Raw genomic sequence first — 19722 nt, 5'->3', positions numbered from 1 at the left:
TAAACCAATCAGAGCGTCATCTCACATTCCCTTTAACAACAGGCACGCTTGTTCCATAGCTGATTGCTATTATGGTGGCGTATTTGCCAGGCGCAGCCAGGAGCGTTCACAGCGCTATAATCACTGTTCAGTTGGGAACAGTTAGCTATTGATTTTTCATCTTGACAAAATGTAATACAGAATTGTCACAAAGACATACTTTCCGATGTTTTGGGATCATTCTCACTGAATCACGAGGTTATGAATGCATGGTGATATATTTGCAATGTACAATGTAATCTAACATTACCTCTCTATTAGACAATGCATATCTGTCAGTTAATCTCTTCTCTCCCGTGCTGCCGCTGGGGCATTTGGGTTAAATGGCATCGGCATGCAGTTCAACATCACGTCTCCTTAAGTCCTCTAACATTTCCTAATTTATGTCATCAACACATCAGTGATTCGTGAAAATGTGTACGCTAGATTTATGCCTATTTTTTCACATGGACACCACACTGATTTCCCTCGACTGGTAATATTTTTCTTTGAAATTATGTAGGCCTATGGTTTACAGAAATGGGAACTACATTGTATAGATGAGAGGAGCTAAGTGTGCGTTGCGCAGCACAGGCGGCCAAGCAAGGGCTTCGTTTAAGTTGACCTAACTTTCAACTCTGCACAGTATCCCATTAACTGCGTGACAGTAGCCTATTTACAATATTTTCTGTAAAGCAGAGTTTGTAAACACGTTATCATCAACTTAATTCACGCACAACATTTATTTGAGCAGGAGAGAGAATAACAATGAATGGATGCAGCAACTACAGAAATTGTACAGAAATTGTAACCATACTTGCTGCTTTCTTGTACAATCTGTTGCTGGTTAACAGCACATGAAAAGCTGATTTAAGCTAATTCACTAACTCAAGACTTCAAGGCCATCATGGATATAAAACGTTTTTTGAAAATAACGAAAGGATGGAGGGAACATAGCAAAGCTTGGAGTTATTTCAGATGGGCTACAACAAGGTAGGCAAAATTATGGTGCTTAAAACCTTACAAAACGGTAAATTGGAACAAAACTAAAAGTAACTTTAGCCTTTATAGGGCTGTAGCCTATAAAGTTGTCCAGATTAATAGGTCGTAATTAGGCGTTGTTGTAAAGATATTGCATGTAGATGTTGTACTATATAGGCTACTAAATATGTAGGTCACCAATGCACGAACAAAACCGGGAAATGGACAAATATTATCAAGGCTTTGAATGTTTCCGTCTGTGCACGGGGGTGTCTGTAGATTGGTGTGCAACGCATTCATTCATGCAGGCCTGTGGTCATGCATGCGCCCTTAAAATAGCATCTGCATTTTCGCCACAGACTTTAGACCAGGGAGTTCCTGGTCTGTGGCGGAATTGTTTTCTGAAACTGCAAAATATCAACAGTGAACGTTTGCGCCGAAACACGCCCCGTCTTTTCGCTGAACCGCCCCCGTGGGCGCAATCGAATTCCCTAATTTACAGGCATGTACCTGTGGAGGGAAAATTCCAATATGCGCTGACTGCAAAATAGGAAAGACAAACGCGCGAGTATACAAAGTCAATTGCGCCGGCACGGAAGATAGAGCCCACTGTCTTTATAGAGACACAGTGGTGCACTGTTGTATTACCTGAGACATACTGTACAATGCTAGTGTTTTTTCATGTAATGGGAACCATGCAGTGTTACGAAAGAATCCCAGTGTTTGATGTTTTACCATCCCTTACAAATGGGCCTACCATCACACCCTGCTGAAAGATACTCGCCTTTGACCTGCTACAATATTTGGTCCCCAGATGATCTACCCTAGTAGGAGCTGTTGTAGGCTACATCAACGTGTCTCTTGCCGTTCCCTTCATGTGTTCTATCACAATGCTGTCTGCCCTCATGGACAGTAGCTCCGTGATGTCTGCATCTTTCCAGGTCAAAGATTTTCTGGTCAGCACTATGCCACTCCATAACACTGGCATTTAAATCAGATTTAACCACATGGACGCACGAAAGAAATGTCACCGACACGCCCTCTCACAGGTGTGAATTTTAACCGCATGTTCTATGCTTCATTCAGACACAGCACATTTACATAATGTCCGGAGGAAATACTAGGGGGGGAGCAGTAGAACAACCGGCTAAGTTTGGACTTCCATATGACCGTTTATATCGTTCAGATATGTGACCCCACCGTTTAACATCCGCCGAACCTCCGGTCTTACACATATGTCTGAAAGGGCTTACTTACTAAGACTGCCTTCTTTCACCTCCGTAACATTGCCCGCCTCCGACCCTTCCTGTTACTCCAACTGTTAGTGATGCACAGACTTTGGTTCACGCCTTCATTATGTCTCGTCTAGATTACTGCAACTCACTTTTCCTTGGTCTCCCCACTAAAACCCTTCAAAGACTATAATATATTCAAAACTCTGCAGCCAGGCTCCTCAACCATACCAGACGATCAGCACACATCACCCCCATTCTCCGTCAACTCCATTGGCTACCAGTTCCGTCCCGGGATCAAATACAAAGTACTACTACTCACCTTCAAAGCCCTCCACAACCTTGCTCCCCCCTACATCCGCGACCTCCTGACCCCTTACACTCCTTCCCGCTCACTCAGATCCTCTGACCAAAACCTCTTGGCTATCCCCCGCTCCAGACTCTCCAAACTCTCTCCCCCAACCTCTTCTTGCCTGTCCTTCTCTTCCTTTCTTCAAAGCACATCTCAAGACCTTTCTGTTTAATGATCACTTCTCCTCCACACCCAACACATAGCTCCATACAGATAACTTGTCTTTGTTGTATTGTTTTGTTTTGTTTGTTTGTTTGTTATTGTGTTTCCTTGCCTTCCTACTATGTAAAGCGACCTTGGGTTTGAGAAAGGTGCTATATAAAATAAACTTATTATTATTATTATTCTTTTTCTGCATTTTACCCCTCTGTGGTTAGTGAACACTCACACACACACAAACACACACACACACACAAAGTGAGAAACAAATGCACGCAAACCTGGAGCAGTGGGTAACCATTGCTACAGCGCCTGGTGAACAGTTGGGGCTTAGGTGCCTTGCTCAATGGCACCTCAGCCATGGATGTGGATATGAGAAAGCAATGTTCAACAACTTCACACATTTTCCCTACAGGGGTCGAAGCAGCCATTCTTTAGTCAATCAAATAGTAGACCACGGCTGCCCTACTTACTGCTATAATATGTAAATTACATATTATTATATCACAGTTGAGCTTAGGCCTTACTTTAATATTTCCTGATTTTCTGTAATGAATGTACTCACTTTGTCTTTGTGAAGAGTGTGAAAAGGAAATGCACCTCAGACTCCAATGTTGTACGCTGACTTTCCGCACAATTTGTGAACAAACAGTTCAATAATGTTCAAAAGACATATGACTGGCAGTCAGCACTGAGCCTCTCGTGCAACATTGTTTCCTCAAAATATTTTAATGATCACTCTGTACTTCGACATGTGACCTAGTGCTACGTTTTCATGGGATATTTATATTGGTAGAAATAGAAAATGTGTCACATGAATTGACGACGAATAAATGCTGTTATGTAAAAGTAATTCCTAATAATTCCTAATTAATGATTGCTATTCAGTGTCTTTGAATTAACAAAATGTATTAACAGAAAGTATTATAGAGTTCATCTGGCAACAAAGGTAAAATAATTGAGAGTGGAAAATCTCATGATTGCTTGAAACTGGACATACTGTATGACTTCCTTGGTCAGAAATATGGAGGAAAAGAGCCATTTTCACTTCTCCATAACCTCCACATAGCAGTAACATCACCAAGGAGCTCTTGATGCAGCCTCATTCTTGACTTGATATTATCCTTTTCTTTTCATTTTTTTGAGTTGAAGATTGCCTAGCCAGGGGTTTTCAATTTGTGATTATCAACCCTGTGAAAGCGCTAATCTCTCTTATTTTAATCTGCAGCTGGCTAAATCTCAAAAGGGACAATGGAATGGAGGGAACCCACACTGGTGAAGACTGAGATATGAATAACCCAAGGTATTATGTCATAAATGTGTGTAATTGTTTAAATTGTTTAGCATGAAATATTTTTTTTAAAAAAGGGGACCTTGGTGGGACCGAGATTAGTAGGCATCTTTGGGAGCCAAGAACCAGTCCAGCATTTTGCTGCGGAAGTGTGTTTGGTTTAATCGGGTTATCGTAGCAAAAAATAAATATCTTTTTACAGTGGGACATTGATCCCTGTGTGCTCGCACCACATTTGAATTAGTCGTCATATTCACATTGTACGATAATCCTTTCATTTCCACACTATTCAGGGGCTCATTCATTCAGCTTTAATCCCTTTGACTCTTCCTTTGCCTCTAACCAAACAGTGGGGATCTCGTTCGAAAGTTCCAACTCCTGTCTCCTCTGTGCAGCCTCCAGTATAAGACCTGGAGCTCTCGTCCTCTTCCTCTTCCGCTCTCCATTCTGGGACGCCGAGGATGATCCTCGATGCTTATCATCCGCATCTAGAGTCTGCGGTGGGAGGTGTAGCAAGGCTTATCAACCCATCAGACTCTGCCAGTTCCGCTGCCGGGGTTGTGTCCCCGGCTGCTCTCCAGCCTTGGCAGCTGTCCTGAGAGTTTGTGGAGTGAGAGAGGCTACAGAGAGACGCTGTCGACTTGAGAAACGTGTTTTGGCAGTGGCCGTTTAGCCATCGTGGCCGCTGACACCGCCACCGCATGCACGCATGACCGCTCGCTCGAGTTGGGTTGCTTTCACTTCTGGCAATGTGGAGAGGGCTGGTTCTCACCCACCATACTATCTAAATGATAAGGTCAGAGCAAATTGGCAGAACATATTGCCTGAGATGACATTCAGGAATCAAAGTGAAAGTCAAAAGAGACGGAACGCAAATACATTTGACAAGCGGAGTGTTGACACTCCTCAGCAAATGGAGAGACAGACAGATAGAGAAAGAGAGAACGAGAGATAGAGACGGAGAGAGTGTAAGAGAGAGAGAGAGAAACTCAGAGCTCAGCTCTCAGATATCAACATACGGCTTGTCTGTCGAGTGCCTGACAGATTAAACACTTGCAGCATCACTCTCTAAATCCATGGTCTGGCCTGCCGGTGGTGGCTTAATACTCCTCCACCCTAACCCCCCCCCCACTCCAGGAGCCCATCCATAGCCCCCATTAGAGGGAGAGTGTATGTGTGTGGGGTTGTGGGGGGAACAAATGTTTAGAGACGGATGCCTCTCTATCTGCTTGGGCGGTCAAACAAGTCCTGTGTGCCAGGGCCGAGTTACAAAGCTGAGAGGCGTCCGGTTATCACGAGTGCATGTGCGTGTCCATGGCACGGGACAGTGCAAATCAAGCCTCCCCAGACACACTCAGTGCCGCACGGAACTTTGTGTGTCTGCTTGCATTGCAGCAGACACAGGCGCCATTCAGGACAGCCGAGCATGAGCTTTTAGTTCCCGGCATACTTAATCAAGAAATATAAAAATAATAAATGCCGGATTACGAATCAGGATGTCCTATGTTGGAATGATGCTCTGTTGCCAATTAGGCATATTCGATCTACGTAATAATCAGGTAATAACGTTCGCAGCGGGCATTTTGTTGATATAGAAAATGCATAGGGGGGTCTATTTAATGCAGCTGTCAATTGACAAGCACGACAGCGCCGTTATGATCGCTGTAGGCTATTTATTTATTTGTGCAAAATTTAACATGATGGTAGGCCCTATCTTGTGCAATAGGCTACATCGGTTCTAACAACAGCAATAAGGCCGTTCTAACAACAGCAAAGAGCCCTAGAGTCACCCACTGTCAGAAACATATCTGTCAACTTTTTTCCAGCAGTCTTCCTGTTTTAATATTTTCCTGTAAAATATCCCATATTTTATTATTACTTTCATAACATTAGCCCCATTGGACTTGTTCGTCTCTGTACTGTTGTCCTGTTGCTACCCCCTGCCCTTCCAGCGAAAATATGTTTTTAAAGCATCATTTTGCTTGCCTGAAAGCGACCTTAGAGTGATCAGAACAGTGTGGGAGAGAGCATGATTTGACGCCAATCTTTTAAGCAAAGTCTCATTAGACCTAGCTTCACACCTCGTTTAATTAGTGCAGCAGTTTTGTAGTACAAATTCTTGCTCTCAGAGAGGGATAGCAACAGAAAGACGAATGTTGAAATTCCCCTGTATTTTGGGTGAGTAACCCGGAAAATCTCTTATTTTCAATGCTCAATGTTGACAGCATCAGAAAACGAGGAGAGAATGAAACTGAGTTGAGTCAGCGCAGGAGAGACTTGGCTAGATAGGATAAATAGCCTAGGCTAAACTTACAGCCAACTCCTCACATCCATCGCCATTATTATATTTGTATTATTAATACTAGCCTATATTATGTTGTCCTCTGTGGGCTTAAGTTAAATAAGTTTTAGACAGTGCAGACAGCGCCCCTATGCAATGTCGCCTACAGTAGATTACCTTTGTACATATTGCATTTGCATAGATACAGTAGCATTGCTAGGTAGGTAATGTCAGCCAACGTTTACAGTAGCCTAGGCTAATTGAATTGTGCGCCCTTCTCAGCTCGTCTTAGGCTTTTGCACGGCAAGTGGCAAATAGTAGGAACAAACTCAGCAGAGATAATTCTGATTTGTATAGTGTTTTGTTCACTTGGAATTTGGAAATGTTACGGAGAAATATGTTAGCCTTTTCTGCCTCCAGACCATATAGTTACATCATAGATCCTCCTGTAGGCTAGAAGTTATCAGACAAGAACGATCACTGGCTAATAACCCACTTTAAACTAGGCTACTTTAGCAAAGTCCTTGGCTGCAGGTTGTGAGCAACAGGCAATGAGATGCAGCTTTATTCTCTGCGATCATGGCAATGTTAGACGATGTCGTTGGTGGTTAATAAGTTCGCCGACCTTGACTCAAGCAACTTGAGCGCCTTGTCGCCTTCAGCTGTATGAACAAGACAGTTAGGCTATAAATATCGGGGTAAGTTACAGCTGACAATAATGACGGATCTTTACTTAATGCTATTGAGTCTATTAGATATGGGTCCATAACGATAAAGTTTATCTACTCTTGATATTGACGAGATAAAGCCGTTAGGCTACTGCTCTGCTCAGCTGAAATCTGCGCGCTACAGGCGATTGTCACATAGAACTGGCCGCGGCGTGTTTGCGAATAAGCCCTATGGACCCTTTCAAGAGAGTTCCATAGAGTGGTGAAGTCCCGCCCCTTCTACTTCCGGTCCATGGGACCTATCTTTCAAAGAATTATGAACGGGAGTTAATGGAGAGATAACAATTATTTTTTGGTCCAGTTTGAATTGTGCCACAAATTTCACATATGATGTGTGTGAATTTAAAAGATATTTTTTCACGTCAAGAAAGTACTGTTGTTCGATAGACTTCAAAAGTTATGTTGGTTTTGTGCGAATCCACTCAGTGGACTACATCTCTCGTCTCGAACGATGTACATCACCAACGTAATGAAACGATAAGAGCTGTTATGCTAGTTAACGGTTGCATCTTGCTGCCTGCTATGTCACTTAACAGTATGTAATGTACAGTCTATGGACGAATACAACTTACCTGATGAGTTTAATCCTCTGACTCATGGTATTTTTTTCGGCAAGGAAAGCCCAATTAAGACCTGTTGCTGGTATGCTTGTACAATCTAGTGTGGCTGTGAATGAGCTAACGTCACTAGCGCGACTGATGGGTTTGTAGTCATTGGAATTACGATCTTTCACAATGTTGTAATTCAATAGTTACGAAACAAACTGCAAATGTCTTTACATGAAAATGTGTCTTTAAAATGGACAAACATCATATGGGTAATTCAAGGCACAAGTCAACCGGGACCAGAAAATAATTTATTTTTCGCCATAGACTGCCGTTCAAATTTTTTTGAAACGGCAAACGGAAGGGGCGGGACTTCACCACTCTATTATCAGCATCATAGTTGGCCCCACAAGACTTCCTTTTTAACATTCCATATGTTATCTTAATGCAGAGGAAGTACATTGGGGCCCAAATAGAACGTTCAAGCATTGTTTTTGTTTTTATTGTTGAAAGGGTCCATACATACAGTCGGCAACTAGTCATAATCGTGGTTACCGTGGCTGAAAAGCCCCCGAGGGGGAAAACATTGGTTTCGATTGCATGTACTCTAATGGAGGTGCACCGGCTTGAGTACAGAAAGCACCTATAAAAATAAAAAATCTTTTAGCAAACATCACTAAACGGCACAAACACGTCTCAACTGAGTTATCTGTGTGTCAAGGAGGTTAAGGGTAACATTAAGTTCCCTCATTTTGCTAATTCCAGTTAAACGGCCAGAACTGTCTCGAGTGTACTCATTGTAGAACTGCTTTCAATGGCCGGACTGTGTAGCTCGGTTTAGCAAGCTAACCCTTTTGCCTTAACATCACATACTCGTAAGTTGCATCTGAATTTATTCTCACATGAATGCACATTCCCTACAATGGCCGTGGGAATAGTTTTAACAAGTAATGTGTACCAGTTGGTTATGTTACACTGACAATATAAAGTTAGCCAGTTAGCAACCTAATGATGCTACCATTGAATATAGCTTCCAGAGAAATTTGTCGTCAACATTGGGCAATCGAGGGTGAATTAAGTTGTTAGCATACACTGGGCAGTTAAGTAAACACAATTCCTTCAAATTATTGTGTTCAGAAACAAGCAGAACTCCACCTGAATGTAAAACGAATTTATAAAGTCTAACTGTTAGCTAGTTCGCCCATTGACTTCCATTGTGTGAGGTTAGCATGCTTTCCCCCTCGTGGGGGGCGGTAACCTTTCCGAACGTCTTAACCGACTGTATCTATAGTCTTGGTGGTTTTTGAAGTTGAAGCAATTGGCACTAATAACTTATATTTCCAGAAAATCCTTATTGATTAGTTTGCACTGAATCACTTTTTAAAAGCACCATACAGTAGGCTACTACTTTGCTATTTTTTGAGTTTTTACCTTACCAAATGAGAATATTGATCATCAAGTAATTTAAAGGGGAACTATGCAGATTTTTAGCTTAATTTACCTTAACTGTAGCAGCAGTGCTGTGCAGCAACTTCGGGTGAGATTAGGCTACAACCAGAGTCAACGAGACGAGAGCAATGACATGATGACAGGGAAACAGGGACATGCTTTCCAGCACCGTTCAACAGGAAAGTAGGCTACAACTTCATTCACAAGCAGATAGTTCAAAATCGAGCATACAAGTTAGAAAAACCTAAAGCATTCGTTTAGGCTATGTAGCCTAAATGTTGTCAATGCAGGACAGACTGTCGGCTGAGGGAAAAAAAATTCTGTCGGTCTGTCCGAGTGACATTAGCTAAATAAATCCAAAATATAGCCATTGTTGTATGGTTAAATTGTGTGTAGCCTATGGTGAAGTTATAATCAGACTTCAAGCTGTGCAAAGCAAATGCAGCAGTTGGGAATAGGTTGGAAATGACTGATTTTCAGCCACTTAATGCTCATTCTGGTGTATACTATGACAAGATGTACAGAAGTGTAAAGTGTATCAATTAGGCCTACCCTAAATATACGAGTATATTAAATTAAATATATTTAAAGTAGGATTTAAAGTTCCCTTGGAGAAAAGCAAACAGGTGTAAAGGGGAATTAAAGGGCCATCACCGTTTTTTTTAATTTATTTTTTTTTGGGGGGGGGGCGGTCACGACCTGGTGACGTAATTGATATGCAAATTAGTGTGCGACGTCATCTAGCAACATTTAGCGACTTTTGGAGCTGGCTTTAGCTACTTTCCATTTGAAATAGTTGGCAACACTGGCAGCAGGCCTTGGAGTCAAAAAGTCTCACGGTCTCGCAATGTAACTAACTGCTTTACAGCACTGTACACATACACCTCAGGCACTGGCTAGGACAAGATAGTGATGGAGTTTCGCAGACATTCGTCATGGCAGAGCCGGCGAAAAAAATCAGAAAGCAAGTCAACTGTTGTTGGAGGAACAAGGAAAGAGGAAACGGCAAACTGACCAAGTGAGGAGTATCGTAAAATATATAATCTGAAGCTGTAGGGGGAGCTCTGTTTAGAAAACTGAGAGCAAAAAGCAAGAAAACAGCTAAGAAAATGCAAAAACTGCACAGTCCCTTTAATTCAGCCTGTACTGTAAGTGAAATATAGAAAAGCAATGAGCAATGCAATTTCAGACTTTCCTCAGCTTCCAAAAAAGGCAAGTAACATCCCACATTTGATTATCTATTTTAAAAGTGTACTTAGCCATTCCCCGTGTACTCCTAGGGATTTCGTTATTTTTAATGAGAGAATGTCGGATCTAAATCACTACCAGTGATTTCATCATCAGCCTTTGTTCCTACATAATCACAAGCTGCCTGCAGATCCACAGCTCACAAGCCCCACTCCCTCTCACAAGGATCCTTTTAGCTGTAGGTTTGGGAGGTGATGAGCAGAGCCAGGCAAATGTCGTCTACTGTCTCCGGGTGCTGTTTGTTTGAGACGACATTGCTTGCCATAAGGAGAGCTTTACGTTTGTTTGTGTATAGGCCCTTTCATTGGCATAGTTGTTCCAGATCGCACTCACTGACAGGTGAACGTAGAGGGAAGGAAGTCGTGGCAACCTCCATCAGAACATCTGATTCAGCTGTGTGCTCAGATAGAGCGTTTGTTCACAACAGAAAATGGGTTGCTACAAAGTCAGAAACTGTTGTAAAATCACTTGAATCCAGCGTCATGAAAAATTGTCTACTGTCCAAAGAACAATACCAAACCATAGCAATGTATAATGTCACCACAGCTATGACAGCAGCATCCTATTATCTGAGCTGTTACTTGAAATTAAGCTCTGGGAGGTGACATAACAATTACAGTTTACAAATATTAGTGAAATAATGTTGTCAAAATATTGAAAATGAACAAAAAGTTCGGTCAGTCTTATTACAGGAAGAAAGTTGGGTTGTTGTGCGGACCAAGTGAAGGTCCTGGGGGGTCTGGCTATTAGCTGAAGCGAGTGGGCCTGTGATCAGTCTAATTTATGAACCACTAAGGATGCGCTTCGCCTTACTGTCAAAGCGCATATGCAAAAAGAGGCTTAAAATGCAGCCTCTGACAATCATCGTTAATTTGATGTCAGGCCCTGGTGGCCTTTCACCATTCACGCTGGACTTTAAATGGCAGTGCAGTCTTCTGTGTGGGTGTGTGTTGGCACTGGATTAGAAGCATCTCTGAAGGGGTTGGATACAGGGGGCAGCGGAGCGTTGAAACCCGTCAAGATTGGGGTCAAAGGAAAGGTCTGGCCGGGATCGGAGCGCCAAGAAGTAGCAATATGACCAGAAAGTGCAAGCAGCCTCACGCTAACACTGAGCTGGACGCTCGAGTAAGATGAAACACACACAGACACACACACACACACACAGTCATTTAATTTGTCATCATCAGTCATTTAATTTGTTAATTCATCATTGTCACATATATTTTGTTTTCAATAAATGTGTTCCATCATTCAGTCGTTCTCTTGGCTGTCTGTGTAATACCACTGTGATGATCTTATGGTGGAAATAACTTTAAATCAACTATTCACTCATTGCTGAGCCAAATACTCAAGGCCTCTAGGTCCTTCGTTTTTCCTTTTAAGAATGCGTTGTTGCAATACGTCTCATATGACAGGTACTCTGCCTGAATTAATCACTGTTGGATTATATCTTTGTAGAAGTGTTTGTGAAATGATCTTGCATGCACACACAAACCAACACCAGCTGTCTCGATGCCTTCACAAAGAAATAAATAACTTATCAGCATTAACATGTTATAATCTGTACTAGTTGTTGTGTAGATGCACCTGATTGACAGATAGTATATTCTCATTCACAATAGAATGCTGTAATAAAATTCATACACTTATTATTTGACCATTTGAGACTGACTGATTATAATTAATTGCAATCACTTGTTCTACTGCTTAGATAGACAAGGTCTACACTTTGTGTCTTAAATTACAGTCCTTATAAAATGTAAAAAAATAATAAACAGTATGTTTCTGTCATTCACCTAATAAGGAGACTGTTTTTAAAATATCTGCCTAAAGTAATGTCATTACAGAGAGTAAACTTCTTACATCTTAGGAGGACAGGCTAGCTTCAGATGCAAGCTCCGATGGGTTTTAGTCTCCCTGCTAAAACACGTAACACCCATGGTTGAGGCTACAATGCATTGGATGTATTGGTTTGCATTGGTGTTGTGACCCAGATTTAGCCTGGCTTCTGCTGTTTAGGTACTTCCGCTCAATTTTGTTTCCCTTCACTACTGTGACTGTCACAGATGAGTTCTCTTAGGATTTTGCGTGTAGAAAATCTACCGAGAGCCACCAACCAACCAGCGTGGCTGAGAGAGATTACGTTACACAGGCTCTTTAAATTTGCTACGTCCCCACCCCCGAAGCAAACCACTTGGAATACATTAGCGTGTAAGTTTATTATATTAAAAAGGATAAATCAATTATCAACAATGACCAGCTGGAACCTGCCACTCTATCGCCCTCTCGTGCGCGCTCAGACTCGTTCCCAATTAAACGAGTTGCATAACGTTCAAGTTAGATCTGCTGCATAGTGGAGACTGAGAGAGGACCTAAAAAGTATCATTCTACGATGCTGTTGGTGCATTTTGACATTGTAAACGTTCTCTAAGAAGAGTGAAAAGCAGTTTGCAGTAAAGCTACTCTAGCTAATTGTGATGCCCCCTCTGTCCCTTGGTGCCCTACACACAGTCCGAGATGTGCGTGGTGGTAGCGGCGCCAATGTTTACAGCACTGTTCCAGGTGCGTTTACAGTAGCCAACTTTTGGCCATTGACAACTTGACAAGGCCAATGAAGCTGTGATTGAAATTCGGGACAGGAGCTGTCCCTGACCGTGCAGCATAGCTGACAGCGCAACACAGGCTGAAAACTTGCCTTGCAATTTGGCTGACGCGACTCGGAGACATCTCTCGAGAATTGTGAAAAATTACATGGTCAGTAGATAGCTCTCTGGAGATTGTTTTCGCGGTAACACTTTATAATAACTACAAACAATTCATAATTTATTAAGCCTTTGTTACATATTAGTTAATGGTTTGTTCATCATTAGTAATTTCTTGCTCATACATAATTTATCATCAGTAAAGCTTTTGTTCACACAATTATAAATGGTTTGTTCATAGTAAATAAGCCTATCCAAAAAATATGTTTTTAAGTACATGATTTATACTTAATAAGTAATGAAACAACCACTTATAATGAAATAATTGTCTTATTATAAACCAGTTGCAAACTATTACAAAATGCTTTGTTCATCATTTGTAAAGCATTGTTCCTATGTTAATTCTCATAATTAAAGTATTTGTACACACAGTTATAAATGGTTTGTTCATAGTAAATAAGCCTATATCTATTTATATGTTTATGAATTATTGTTAATACTTAATACATTTTGCAATAATATTTTGTTGATGAAGTAATATTTCCTTTATTTAGCAGTTGTTACATACACATTCACTAATGATTAATTAGGGTGAGGATACATATTTTATAAACCACTTCCTAATACTATAATTCATGATTAACTAAGGAGTTACAAGTGGTTAGTTAATGATATTTTGTGATCTTATCTAAAGTGAGGACTTTCTATGCCTTGCAACACATTTTCAAATGAGTTGTAAAGATTACATTCACATTCATTCATTTAGCAGACAAGCGACGTACACATGTCAATTAAATTGAAGGCCATTGACATAACAGTGAAAGCCAGGAATCGAACCCCCAACTTTTCAGGCTACTGCATGCTAGTCCTGCTCCTTATCCACTACACTACCTTGGCCCAGATAGAAACCCCTACAACTATGCAAGAGTTTCTGTTTTCTTCTACTACACAGTAAACTATTATTAAATGCTGTATTCTTCGTTTGTAAAGCATTATTCCTACATTAATTCTCATCTGTAAATCATGTTTACACACAGTTAAAAATGGTTTGTTCATAGTAAACACGCATATCTATATAATATTTTTGAATTGACTGCTATAATACCACTGGGCAGAGGTAGTGTAGTGGTTAGGGAGCCGGGGTAACATGCAGTAATCCATAAAGTTGGGGGTTCAAACCCCGCGTCCACCAATGTGGCCTTGCCCTTTAATTTCATTGACACGTGTAAGTCGCGTTGGGTGAAAGTGTCGGCTAAATTAATAAATGCAAGTGTAAACTTTATAACTCATTTGTAAATGTGTTGCAAGGCATAAAATGTCCTCACTTTAGATGAGCTCACAACATATCATTAACTAACCACTTGTAACTCCTGAGTTAATTATGAATTATAGTATTAGGAAGTGGTTTATAAAATATGTATCCTCACCCTAACTAATCATTAGTGCATGTGTATGTAACAACTGTTAAATAATGGAAATATTACTTAATCAAAAACATATTATTGCCTCATTTATTAAGTATTAACAATAATGTATAAACATATTTTAGATATAGGCTTATTTACTATGAACAAACTATTTATAACTGTGTGAACAAATGCTTTACTGATGATAAATTAGAAATTACTAATGATGAACAAACCATTAACTAATAAGTAACAAAGGCTTAATAAATGATTAATTGTGTGTAGTTATTATAAAGTGTTACCGTTTTCGCCTGTTGCTAGTCGTTCGACTCCAAAATAAATGCACATGCACTGTGTCCAAGGGGAAGCTCAAACCCTGAGACGTATTTACAATGGCAGGGTAAAAGATCAATATTCTGTGACTCTAAGGCAGTGTTTCTCAAAGTGTGGTCCGGGGACCACTGGTGGTCCGTGTTATGTTATGCTGCCCCCTACTGGAGGCAGGCTCCTGAGTGGTATTTGGTCTTGACGACACGTTTCAGTAAAGCTCCAACCATCTAAAGCAAACCTGTGTCCTATCGTTTACTTCAGTATAAGTCTAACACAACATGGTGTCAGAAGTGTGTTACAGTGGGTCCCAGTTAAGTTTGGACGGGTTCCTTCAGGAATCACGCACCCCATTTTCTCAGCAGAAATGGCACAAACTGCAGTTGACACAAACAACCACAAGGTGTCACTTTGGAGTTCTGCCACTACTATTAACCCACTCGACCGTCAGACAACACTGTCTGCTTCGAGTAGGCCTATTGGGTAGGACTGTAGCCTACACTGGTTGCTGTGGCACAGTCTTGAGTGACCGAATTCGTTTTCCTTTGTCATATGAATGCTGTCATTTTGTTAACATTACTGTTAAGGAGATGCTGTAGGCAAAGTCTATATTTCAACCTCGTTAGTATAGTAAAAAAAATCAGAACTATTCACAAGGTTTCTGGGCAGCATATTTATGTTCTGTTAGCAAGCGAACTTCTCATGACTACCGCAAAGTAGCCTACTGCCAGCTGACGAAGCTCTCATTTTAAAACATTACTGAGAGACAGGAACTGTACAATCAAGAAATCTTGCCACTGAATCCAAAACTATGTTTAACATTATGTACAAAGCTTAGGCTACAGTGGACTAGCATGTTGCAGGGGCTGCTAAAAACACACAGAAACGCACTGAAAACTCGGCCAATCACAGCCCTTGCTGTCGAATGTGCCATCTGGTTCGACCGTGGAACGCCACAGCGGACTATGCTGCCCCCAAGCGGCTGCAGTTGTACTTACATTTCACCCAGCTGCGTGAATCACCTTGATCGTGAATGAAGTGTCAATTTTTAACTGGGACCCACTGTAGCTCGACCTTGGACCTATTTTGAAGAAATTGGGAAGACGATTTTTGCTAGTTTTTAGTGCTAACGGCTGAAGTTAGCGTGATAGCGCTAGTGGAATTGTTTTCTTTATTGTTCTTTATTGTTTAACTGAGCACTGTGGCTATGGTGCATTACATAACGAGATGATACGGGATAGACTCGTTGTGGGACTGCGTAACAAAAAACTATCAGAGCAGCTTCAAATGGATGCAGACCTCACCCTAGAGAGAGCCGTTACTCGTGCACGTCAGACTGAAATAGTCAAAAAGCAGCACGAGATAATGAAAAGTAACTTCAAACCGGACTCAAGTGCAAATGTAGACAGTGTTCGTTTCCAACAGAAAAGTTATGCTAAAAACAAAGGGAAAATGCAATGGCAACCAAAAGAAAGCATGCATGCACGAAAGCGGCAACAGGACAGAGGGAACGCTTGCAAAAGGTGCGGGAGAGCGTCAGGGCACAGTAGTGCACAACAATGCCCAGCTCGCAACGATACCTGCAACAGCTGCCATAGGCGAGGGCATTGGGCCAGAGCATGCTTCAACTGTGCTGTTGGATCCCAATCCCATACTCGTTGTCAACCCCAAGGCGCATACCACTGTCTCTCATGCCCAATGTGAAAACGGAACTGAAACGCATGAAAAATCTAGGAGTGATCTCAAGAGTTGAACAACCTACTGATTGGTGTGCTGGTATGGTGCCGGTCCCAAAACCAAACAATGAGGTTCGTATCTGCATGGACTTGACAAAATTAAATCAGTCTGTGAAACGAGAAAAACACATGCTGTTATCAGTTGAGCATACTCTAGGACAGCTAGAGAACGGCAAAGTACTCTCAAAGTTAGACGCAAACTCAGGATTCTGGCAGATCCCTCTTTCTAAGGACTCCAGATTACTTACCACATTCATCACACCGTTTGGACGGTACTGTTTTAACCGATTATGCTTTGGAATTTCATCAGCACCAGAGCATTTTCAACGAAGGATGTCTATGATGCTGGAGGGCTTGAAGGGAGTGCTGTGCCAGATGGATGATGTGCTGGTCTACGCCGAAACGCAGTCCATCCATGATGCTTGCCTCTGGGAAGTGCTGAAAAGACTAGAAGAGAATGGCGTGACACTGAAAACAGACAAATGTGAGTTCTCAAAAAGGTCAGTCAAGTTCCTAGGTCAAGTCATCGATGCTCAGGGCGTCAGAGCGGATCCAAATAAGATTAAGGCCGTCACTGCCATGGAGGAGCCAAGAGATGTCAGCGGGGTGAGACGTTTCCTTGGCATGGTGAACCACCTCGGCAAATACATTCCTCAGCTGGCTGAGAAGACACAGGCATTGCGAGCTCTTCTTCTTCGAAAAATATGTGGACATGGGGACAACCCCAGCAACAGGCGTTCGACAGCATTAAAGGAGAGCTCAGCAGCCCACCTGTCAGACAGTTGTGTCTGCCGATTCATCCTCGTATGCCTTAGGAGCTGTCCTACTACAGAAACAAGATCACACACTGAAACCAGTAGCATATGCTTCACGTGCTCTGAGTGACACAGAAAGAAGATATGCCCAGGTTGAAAAAGAAGCCCTATCAGTTACTTGGGCATGTGAACGCTTCTCGGACTTTCTGGTCGGCATAGACTTCCATATTGAAACCGACCATAAGCCACTTGTACCGCTACTAGGTTTGAAATACTTGGATGAACTTCCCCCACGGATCCAGAGACTGCGCATGAGAATGATGCAATACCGATACACAATTGCGCACGTGCCTGGGAAACTCATAGCCACGGCAGACGTCCTGTCGAGAGCCCCCCAGAAAGGAGAGCTCGATACTCACCTGGAAACACAGCTGAACCTGTATGTCAACATGATCCTTGCTAGCTTGCCAGCCACAGAATCAAGACTACAGGAGATAAAAGAACATCAAGATAGAGACGAGGTAATACAGGATGTGAAAAAGTACTGCCGAGAAGGGTGGCCTGAAAGATTTAGAATAGAGGGGAGAATCCGTTTGTATGCACCATTTGCAGGAGAGCTTACAGTGGAGAATGGCCTATTACTGAGAAATAAAAGATTGGTCATACCCAGAACATTACAGGCCGACATGATGGAAAGACTGCATGCAGGCCATCTCGGCATAGTGAAGTGCCGGGACCGTGCCAAACAGTCAGTCTGGTGGCCAGGTTTAAGCACCCAGCTGAAGAACCTGGTAGAAAGATGTGACACATGTGCGAGGGACAGAGTCCATCATATGGAGCCACTGATGCCTTCGGACATCCCGGAGAGACCATGGGAGGTTGTAGGAGCGGATCTTTTTGAGTGGAACCAGCATCAATACCTCCTTGAAGTGGATTATCTTTCCCGGTACGTTGAGATAGCGAAACTTTTCAGCACTACTCCAGCAGCAGTGATAGAGCATCTCAAGTCTATCTTTGCCAGACACGGGATCCCCTCAGCAGTAAGATCAGACAACGGTCCCCAGTTTTCATCCGAGCTTTTTTGTCAGTTTGCAAAAGACTAGTCATTTATACACGTCACATCAAGCCCAGGATTTCCCCAGAGTAACGGGGAAGCAGAACGAGCAGTGAGAACCATCAAACACATGCTGAAGAAGGAGTCTGACCCATACCTAGCACTCATGATCTATAGAGCCACCCCACTATCTAACGGTCATAGTCCAGCTGAACTGCTGATGGGCAGATGCCTTAGAACCACCCTGCCCGTTGTACCATCATCTCTACGACCCAGGTGGACTAATCTGCAACAACTGAGACAAAAGGAGTAAGAAAACAAAAGAAAGCAGCAGCGTGAGTTCAACAGACGACACAGAGCTCATCATCTGCCTGGGCTCAACACTGGCGATCATGTCTGGGTGTCAGACACCAAGGAGAAAGGGACAGGCCCACACACTGAGGAGGAAGGGACAGTGCTGAAGACTGCCCACACACCGAGGAGAAAGGGACAGTGCTGAAGACTGCCCACACACCGAGGTCTTTCCTTGTGGAGACCCCCGGCGGAGTTCTTCGCCGTAACCGACGCCATCTCACCAATACACCTGTGGCGCCAGGGGAGCTAGAGGACTCGCCTGAGGGCCTGGGTGTCACCACAGCCATAGAACCACTGCCAGAGGTGCACAACTCTGCTGAACAGGAACTCTCACAGCCCAGCAGTCCTGCCCAGAAAATGTACCCGGCAAGAGAGAGAAGGGTACCTGAGTACCTGAGAGACTATGTTACTAGTTAAATACTGAGTGGCCCAAGGGGCAGAATAACCCCCTCACTCGGTTGAAGGTCTGAGCAGTCTACCTCACCTTCGTAGTTAGTATGGTTAAGTGTTAAAAGTAAGGTGGGCCGTGGAATTTTGAGGAACCCAATACATTTATACAGACTCATGGAATAGGCTATCACACACCTTCTTAATTAAAAAGTTCAGTGAGCATCATGTGAACACATGTCTTTAACTGTGGTCTCAGCTCATGAACACTGTATAGAAAAAAAAGGGGGCATAAGAATGAGCCCTGTTGCTCGATGGTGTTTCAAGCCCCCACCATCGACTTCAAGGCAACGCTGCGACCGTCGACCTCAAGGCACCTAACCCCAACCTTAAAGGTAAACTTGGCAGGATTTCCCCCTCTGCTGGAGAAATTGTGCATTATGCTATTTCAAACTGTGGGAAAAGGTAACGATAAAGCACATGGATTTGTTTACAAGCTAGCGAACGGTTAGCATACGTTTGGCAGAACTATGTGGATGTTACAAGGTAAGAAACACGATTTAAAACAAGTTTCTTGTTTCTCACTTCTCTTTCCGGGACGGTAGTCTCAATGTTGCAAGGTTGGTTTTCCGCCTGGGGACGCTAGGCGCATCGGGGAAAGTCACCATTTTCACCGGAACAGGTCATTTAACCATCCAAATGATTTCTAAACGGGTT

Source organism: Alosa pseudoharengus, unplaced genomic scaffold (assembly GCF_046254945.1).
Source record: "Alosa pseudoharengus isolate Yale_2024_CS ecotype anadromous, Long Island Sound unplaced genomic scaffold, YU_APseudo_1.1 YU_APseudo_1.1_scf_10, whole genome shotgun sequence".
NCBI lineage: Eukaryota > Metazoa > Chordata > Actinopteri > Clupeiformes > Clupeidae > Alosa > Alosa pseudoharengus.
Note: the sequence above shows the minus strand (reverse complement) of the source record.